Below are 7,750 nucleotides of genomic sequence, written 5' to 3' on the forward strand. Positions count from 1 at the left end.
CAGGCACAGCTGGTGCGAGAACTTCAAGGTGATGTCACGCACCGTATTTCGCGTTTGTTGCTTCTCTGCATTACCAAGTCTCCTCCCACGAAAGCAGTGGCCACATCGCCGTTGTACAGCGTAATTTACCAAAATAGCTTACTTAACGTAGTATAGATTGACATATTTCGGGCTCTCCTCAATATTTTTATCAGTTTAAATGAAGGTCCAGGACCTCTAAATCCCAGAAGAAGATGCTGAACTGCCGCTTCGAACATTTTCAGCTAGCAAAACATATGTGCCATCGAAACGTCAAAACTTTACAATTAAATAAGCTTAGGGTTTTCACGCGGCGAAAAAATTCAATACCCCCTCCTCCATGCTCCATTGGACAACGAATATCCTCAGGACGCCCGCAATGTCCGAGAGAGAACCGAACGTCCCGAGCCGACAGCGGACGATCGTAAGACGTTCACAGTCTGGGTGATATGTTGTATCCGAAAATGAAAATCCTGTGGACGTCCGCACAAGATCACCTGCGGCCGTATTAGTATACGTTTGGTTTCGGATTGCAAATGGACGTCCACGGGACAATGCCTGCGGAGTTTTGTTAATTGCGCTGGATGCAGATTGTGTAGTGCAGAAATGCATGCGGGCTGTTTGTTGTGCCTGGCTGTTGCGCTTTCTGGGAAGTTGTTTAACCATTTTTAACCATTTTGTCCATCTGCGTGGATTACATTTACTCAGATGCTGTGTAAATAACTATGTAAATTTCTGAACAGTCAGTGCGCAGGGCCCGCTGTAGATGCACATTATGCACCGTCTTCGTCACCAATTACGCCGTCGCATAAACATCGCACGATGCATGTCAATGCACGATGCATCTCAATAAAAAAAAAACACTATAGAAAAAATAACGTAATCAGACACACATTAATTGTCTTGTTGAGCTGCGTGGCTGGACTCCGAGCGCCAACTTCATTGGTGTCCTTCCACCAGCGAGGTTTTCTATCTGTAGCCTAATGAAATCATGACAAAAAGATTCATATTTTGTCTATTTTACACATATATACCGCACGGTGATCTACCCATGAACACAGAACTCTCTCAAACATCGCATTTGAGAGACCGCGGTAACTTTAGAATAACATGTTTATCCAGGGTAATGAAAATCCCGTTGCAAACACAAAACGCCCTTGGGCGGCCTTCTCTTTTCTGCAATAAGGAATTTGTGCCTAATACAAAATAAGCTGTCATTTTTCGTATATCTTTTTTGGTCTATCGCCCGCCTTTGTGTTTGTTTGCAGTGGTATGTACTAGAACAGGGGTTGAGTGGAACGTGCTGCTGGGGCTGTGCATACTTTGCAGTGAAACGCGCATGCTTTGCAGTGAGGCCTCAAATACGTATCCGTAGCAAAAAGGTGTCAATGTAAATTTGCCGTTGAAAACGAAGCACTATTTTAAGAGCGTGCGCTCGCAGTCGGTGCCAGCGCCCGCAGCGAAATCACGTTGAATCTGCTGCGAAGTGCGTCACCGCCGCAATTTAGTTCGCTCGCAGCGCCCTCGCACAATTTTTCCACATGCGACGCCTCAGCGGGAGAGCGTGGTCCGAAGCACTCCACTATTGTTTACGCTCAACGATAATGACCATGGTGATAGACTCAACAAAAGTCCTAGCTTAGGAAATAAATGAAGCGTGCGCTGTATAATTTTATAATAATTTGATTGTACAACTAAAGAATGTTGGATGTATTGTCGTGAGCACTGGGAATTAGTCTCGAGCGGTCGCAAGCTATACAAGCGAGACGAGATGACGGCTGCGGCTTTGGCCGATGCATTGCTGCGGCTTACACTTGGATTCCCGCGCATTTTGTATTTGTGTAGGGTCGCGGTCGCTAAGATCCGGGCCTTCGTCGTTCGTTTTGTTTTTCCCTCGCGCCTCTCGAGAAACTAAAGTTGCCGAGCTACTTCAGTACATGTGTTTGCTTCTGGAAAGAAGGTGAGTCTTCTTTCGTCTAAATTTGTTGTCTCAAAAGGTAACAATTCACCAATGGCGAGCTGCGACAACCAGACCATGCATAGGTTTCCCTGTCGATCGGCTAATGAGAAGACGGCGAAAGGGCACGATAAAACATTCAGGCACCTCAAAACATTTTCCGGTAGCGCCCTAAACTAAATGCTGGTATCTGAAAACGCAATTTGAGCAGAGATAATATTCTTCGGATACCATGTCAACTTTCCAGAGGGAACATTACACAGACTACGAGCCTGCGAGCATTGTGGCGAAAGCGGACAGTACGATGCCAGCGACAGTAGCGGTGACAGTGCCGATTCGATAACAGATTGCACCACGCCATTTTTCGAGCCGGTCGAACTCCGTATCCAGAGTGTGATGGTGCAGTGACCGGAGAGGAGGACTAGTAGTAGATTTTAATGAAGAGAAAGGAGGAGATGTCGGTCTGGAGAGAGTGTCTCTAGCCTGCTACTCCTCACTGGGGAAAGGGGAAGTAGGAAATACAGGGAAAGGCAGGTGGCGGATGATTATGTTATGGTACAATTAGCTACTATATACACGTCCAATATGCGGATGCGCACTGTAGACGCAATACACGCAAGAGTAATCTTGTCCACACAAAAAGTAATCTTGTCACAAAAAGTTATTGCGCAAACACGTTTCGCACTGACTGCACGTCTCACAGGTTCTAGAGGGGATCGTCTAAACCAGGCTCACTTAGAAAATTCAAAAGTGATGTTATGGCACGTCGGGCACTGTGAACACTGTTGCAGACTCCTTACGGCGTAGGGTGATAGACAGCTGTTTCACTAAAAGGCCGCTCATTCATCAGTTAAAATTGTTGAACCAGCAAAACGGCTTCTCGGATCTTCCGTACGATGCGAACGACGCGGGCGGCCTAGATACAGATTCTGCCAAAACCTGCAGCGACAAGTTCTCAGGTACTGTCAAGAGTACAGGCTAGTACATCCACTTTGGATTCGTGTCTGGCCGGCCGCGTACGGTAAGGCACGTAGAAAACCTTCCTCCTGTCGACCTGCTCACTGTAAACGTGGATTCGATTCCACTGGCCAGGAGCTCTAAAAACAACGCTGTTTAATTCAGTGGGCCATTCATGTCTGGATGTCTTGTAACATTTATAGTAGGGGCATAATCAGGTCTCTTGAAGCCAACATTTGTGAATGAATTGCTGCTTATAGGCACATTCAGAAACATACTGAAAAATACTTTTGGGAGGTGCAGTTTAATGCCAGTCAATGAAAACTAATAAACAACCGTGTATTGTATTTGGACCTGTTATTTATTACTTTTATTTGTCTGCGTTCACATCGCTCCAACTGCTGGGTAATGCAACTTGAAGTACTGCTTTGTTTTGCATTCGATTCAACTTCAGCTGCAGTGAGTCAACTGCCGGAGGGAAATACTGCTGCTGTTGAGGCTGTGGGGTTCTCACCCGTGCTCTTGGGACGAAGGAACGACAACACAGTTGTGCAAACAATCGCAGGGGCATTTATTGCACCTTTCGTAGATCAATGCCTGCTAGCCGAGTTGCTATCCGCCAAACATGCCGATGGGCGCGCGACACCTCGGGGAAGTCCGACTCACCGCGACCGGATAACGAGCGAATATGTTCGCCCCATGCTGGACACCAACGCCTGGTCGTTCGCGCGTACGCTCACGCGAACGGAGGCGCGTTCGAACGAGGCCTCGCGAGACGGTCTCGCAGAAGCATGGATCGGCGCACGCGCGGAACGTCCGCGCCGCTTGCCGAAGAAGAAGAGCATTCTCCTTTCCGCGCCCATGTAACCCCGCTGTTAGTGGCGTTAGCAGAGCCACACTCTCAATGCGCTTCAATCACACCGACTGCCGCGGGAACCAGGCCACGCGGCGAATCCGGATTACAGGAGATGGGAGCTATGCGGGAAAACAACACATCGGGGGACGCGTGAGAGTCACGCGTCCCCACATCCCCCCAGCCTTATATCACTACATATTCCGGCGAAACATGTCGCACGGTCAACATCAACGCGTGCTTCGCGAACAAGGTAGTACATGCAACAGTGGCCGCGCCGAGGAAATGTCCACACGCTGTACATAACATGCGAGCCGACATTGTCCTAAGGTACACCTTAGGACAATGTCTACAGTAATGTCTAGCGTCTACTTGCCACAGCAGCAGCTCTGCAAACTCGATGGCACGATTCCAGGCTAGGACTCGTACTCGCCAGCAAGCGTCTATCGCGCCGACACGCACTGCTGGCGAGAGCCGCAGTAGCTGTTGGTGACCGCCGGCTCTTTTCTCTGCCGCCGAGGGTTGCGAGCCGGATACAGGCGGCCGCCGAAGTAGCTGCGCCGAACTGGCCACAGCATCACCATTGCCCGGGGTGGCTCAATCGTAGTCCGGGGCAGCAGCGCAGACGATGCGCAGGTAACAGCAAATCAGAGGTGACTCCGCTCACGCTACGTACACTCAACGCACTCGGCAAACACTAAAGTAGTGCAAGTGAGAGAAATTCTGCGTGCGCACCGCTCACGTGGTACGATGTTCAACTCGATCGGCTAGCAAAAGATCGGGTGGCTACTTAGATGCTAAGTTCACGCGAAGGAAGCTCGCTTCCTTGAGTCGAACGAGGCATTTCAATTTATGCGAGGCCAACTAGAATGAGGGGAGCAAAGTGCAACACCTCAACGCCACGGTACACCAGGTTGTGTCTCTGCACGTGCGACAGGCAGTTTCGTAAAGCCTTAGGCCTAAAGCGTCGCTACCCTGACAACAACCGGTATCCAAAAAACAACATCCAAAATGAGCGCAAAACAGGCAGCCGCGAGGAGACATCACCTCTGTTAGGCGGTCCTACCCCGCTCGGTGCACACAGCATCCGAGTTGACGGCGCCCACCGTCCCAGACGGTGTCGGGGCGCCCGCGGTGCCAGGCCGCAATACCAGTGAGCCCGTAGGGGCACCCGGCTCCCAGTGCCGCGACTTCATAAGGGTCAAAGAGATAGAAGGAGCTATTTACATAAGAAATTCGAACCACACACGAGGCTTCCGTGCTCACTCGCTTCAGGCTTGCCAATGCTCCGCGGGCGCTAAGCCTCGCTCTCCCAGGATGTAGACCACGTGGCTCTCGTACCGAAAAGTGCCATTAAAAAAGAAAACACTTGCGAAAAGGCTTAGCACGTTGAGAAGTTCAGACTATACAGCCACCGTCGCCTTGCTCAAGAAAGCACGCCGCCAACGCTCGCGATCAAAATCCACGCTAGCCCTACGCTTCGGTTCAAAGAGGTCTCGAACGAAGCAAAACTGTTAAAAACTATCGTCCGATGCCCCAAGAGGTCCACATTGGGCAGCCAGATGTGGGTTTCTTACCCGCGCTCTTGGGACAAAGGGACGGCAACACAGTAGTGCAAACAATCGCAAGGGCATTCAATGCACCTTTCATAGATCAATGCCTGCTAGCCGAGTTGCTATCCACAAGACATGCCGATGGGCGCGCGACAACTCGCGGAAGTCCGACTCACCGCGACCGGATAACGAGTGAATATGTTCGCCCCATGCTGGACACCAACGCCTTGTCGTTCGGACGTACGGTCACGCGAACAGAGGCGCGTTCGAACGAGGCCTCGCGAGACGGTCTCGTAGAAGCATGGATCGGGGCACACGCGGAACGTCCGCGCCGCTCGCCGAACTCGAGCCAAAGAGGAAGCGCCTGCTCCTTTCCGCGCCCAAGTAACCCCGCTTTTAGGTGGCGTAAGCAGAGTCACACTCGCGCCATCTCTCGCAATACGCTTCAACCACACCGACGGCCGCAGGCACCAGGCGACGCGGCGAAGCCGGATTACAGGAGATGGGAGCTATGCGGGAAAACAAATCGGGGGACGCGTGAGAGTCACGCATCCCCACAAGGGACATATCAAGTCATGGTTGTGGCGTGTGCCCGAGCATCACACAGCAATACTTGAAAAAGACTCATAAGGTTTGTACAGAATTTTTTAAAATCTAAAATGCCTTTAGAGCTTCGTATTAAACTTTTCCATCTTACACAAGAAAAAAATTTCTACACAAAGCTCTATACAAATCAGAGAAAAAAATTCCTTACAGATTTTATGAGCAACTCAAGCAGGTGTCGTTACTTGAGTGTTTGTCAAGTATACATTTTTTTTTTGCTGCATAGGCTTTAAAGCGGTACTGGCATTATATTTTCGACAAACCTCTTTCTGTTGCATTAAAGAATGATCTAGACCTCTAAACTCTAGAAAATATTGGGACAATCTTTAGAGTGCTCTACAAAATTTATTATAATAACTTTCCCTGGAGTACACTGTGTTTGGCATCATGACGTGGTATGGGGTAAAATCAAAGCAGGACATTGTGACGTTTTGACACTTTCTCTGGCTTGCTTAGATGCCTTGTATGCTGTTACTTGTTCCGAAAACCGGTGCAGCAGCATAGTGGATGGCAGAGTAAGCCGAAGCGAGTGTCAAAGCGTCACAATCTCCTGCTTTGACATGACCACATACTATGTCATGACATCACAACACAGCAGAAACAAAATTGAGACAAGCTGTATAAAAGCTATTATATTAAATCATTTAGAGTCCTCTGAGGCTTGGAAGTATTTCTTCTGGATTTAGAGGTACTGCATCTTCATTTAAAGACAGAAAAGAAGACTTGAAAATATTCGGTCACTACCTTTTCAATGCTAATACTTGGACGCTATACTGTTTGGTATTTTGCATCTTGTATTTTAGTTCAACAGTGAGCTAGTGAGGATCTACTGTTCACTTTTTATACCCAACGAGATATTTGCCTTGACAAAGTGCGACATCTACATTTACTTTGTGACAGTAAAAGTGCCCAGCAGACAATTTGTGATATTTCTAGTTTTGCCAACACATATTGGTGTCTTTAGCCAAAGTGTCTGTAATACATTATCCGTCTGAAAATTTTCCTATCACTTGTGCCTTCATTTGCAGCCTAGTGATTCTCTTCACATTAGATCATATGCAAAGTGATAACCATCAATTTTAGCATCATGATATTTTTTATTCACTTGTGCTAAATATAATGTGTCACCGGCAGCAAAGTATAGCTAGTTATGTTCACAAGGAGCCTCTTCCAATTTTAAAATTGGGCTCAGTCCAAGTTGCACAATCTGTGTGGCTTGTGTAGTTCAACAATTGTACTATTAGTTAATTACTGTAGCAAATTTGATGGTGAAGAGGTCATCATCATCATCATTTATTTACCCTTAAAGGCCCTTGGATTAGGGCATTACATAAGGGGGGGGGGGAGCAGTCATTACATATGCAATGGTCGGTAACAACAAAAAGCAATACAGAGTGCAGGATACATGTTCAACATTAACATCATTTAGTAGCATCAACAACTTGGATACAAGGTCATATCTCGAGCCTTGCATTGCAGGGCATCGAGTTTTACCAGAGTGGTTTCTACAAACTGATTGCACGCTACGAGAAATGTCTCAATGTAGGTGGCGACTATGTGGAAAAATAGCGCAAGGTGTATAGTTCATGGTGCCATATGGTGCATCTTTTTTTTTGGCAATACGGTTTCTGTGTGAAAATAATGAAGAAACTTACTTTCGGAATGTCCCTTGTATTATGCATCTTTACCTAACTATTCGATACTTACTATTCGTATTCGAAAAAGGTGATATTCACCAACCCCTAGTAAAAATACTATATTAACACTACTGATTGTGAGCCGTTCGCTGTTTTACATGCATGTTCCGCT

At 47.7% G+C, this 7,750-nt stretch overlaps 1 long non-coding RNA gene across 1 annotated transcript in view; it reads left to right on the plus strand.

Annotated features, from left to right (window-relative positions):
* LOC135896561 (uncharacterized) overlaps positions 1-7,750 on the plus strand; it is an 89,605-nt gene that overhangs the window by 68,058 nt on the left and 13,797 nt on the right. The gene's annotated exons all lie outside the window — the stretch shown is intronic.

The sequence above is a fragment of the Dermacentor albipictus genome, chromosome 9, assembly GCF_038994185.2.
Source record: "Dermacentor albipictus isolate Rhodes 1998 colony chromosome 9, USDA_Dalb.pri_finalv2, whole genome shotgun sequence".
Lineage (NCBI taxonomy): Eukaryota > Metazoa > Arthropoda > Arachnida > Ixodida > Ixodidae > Dermacentor > Dermacentor albipictus.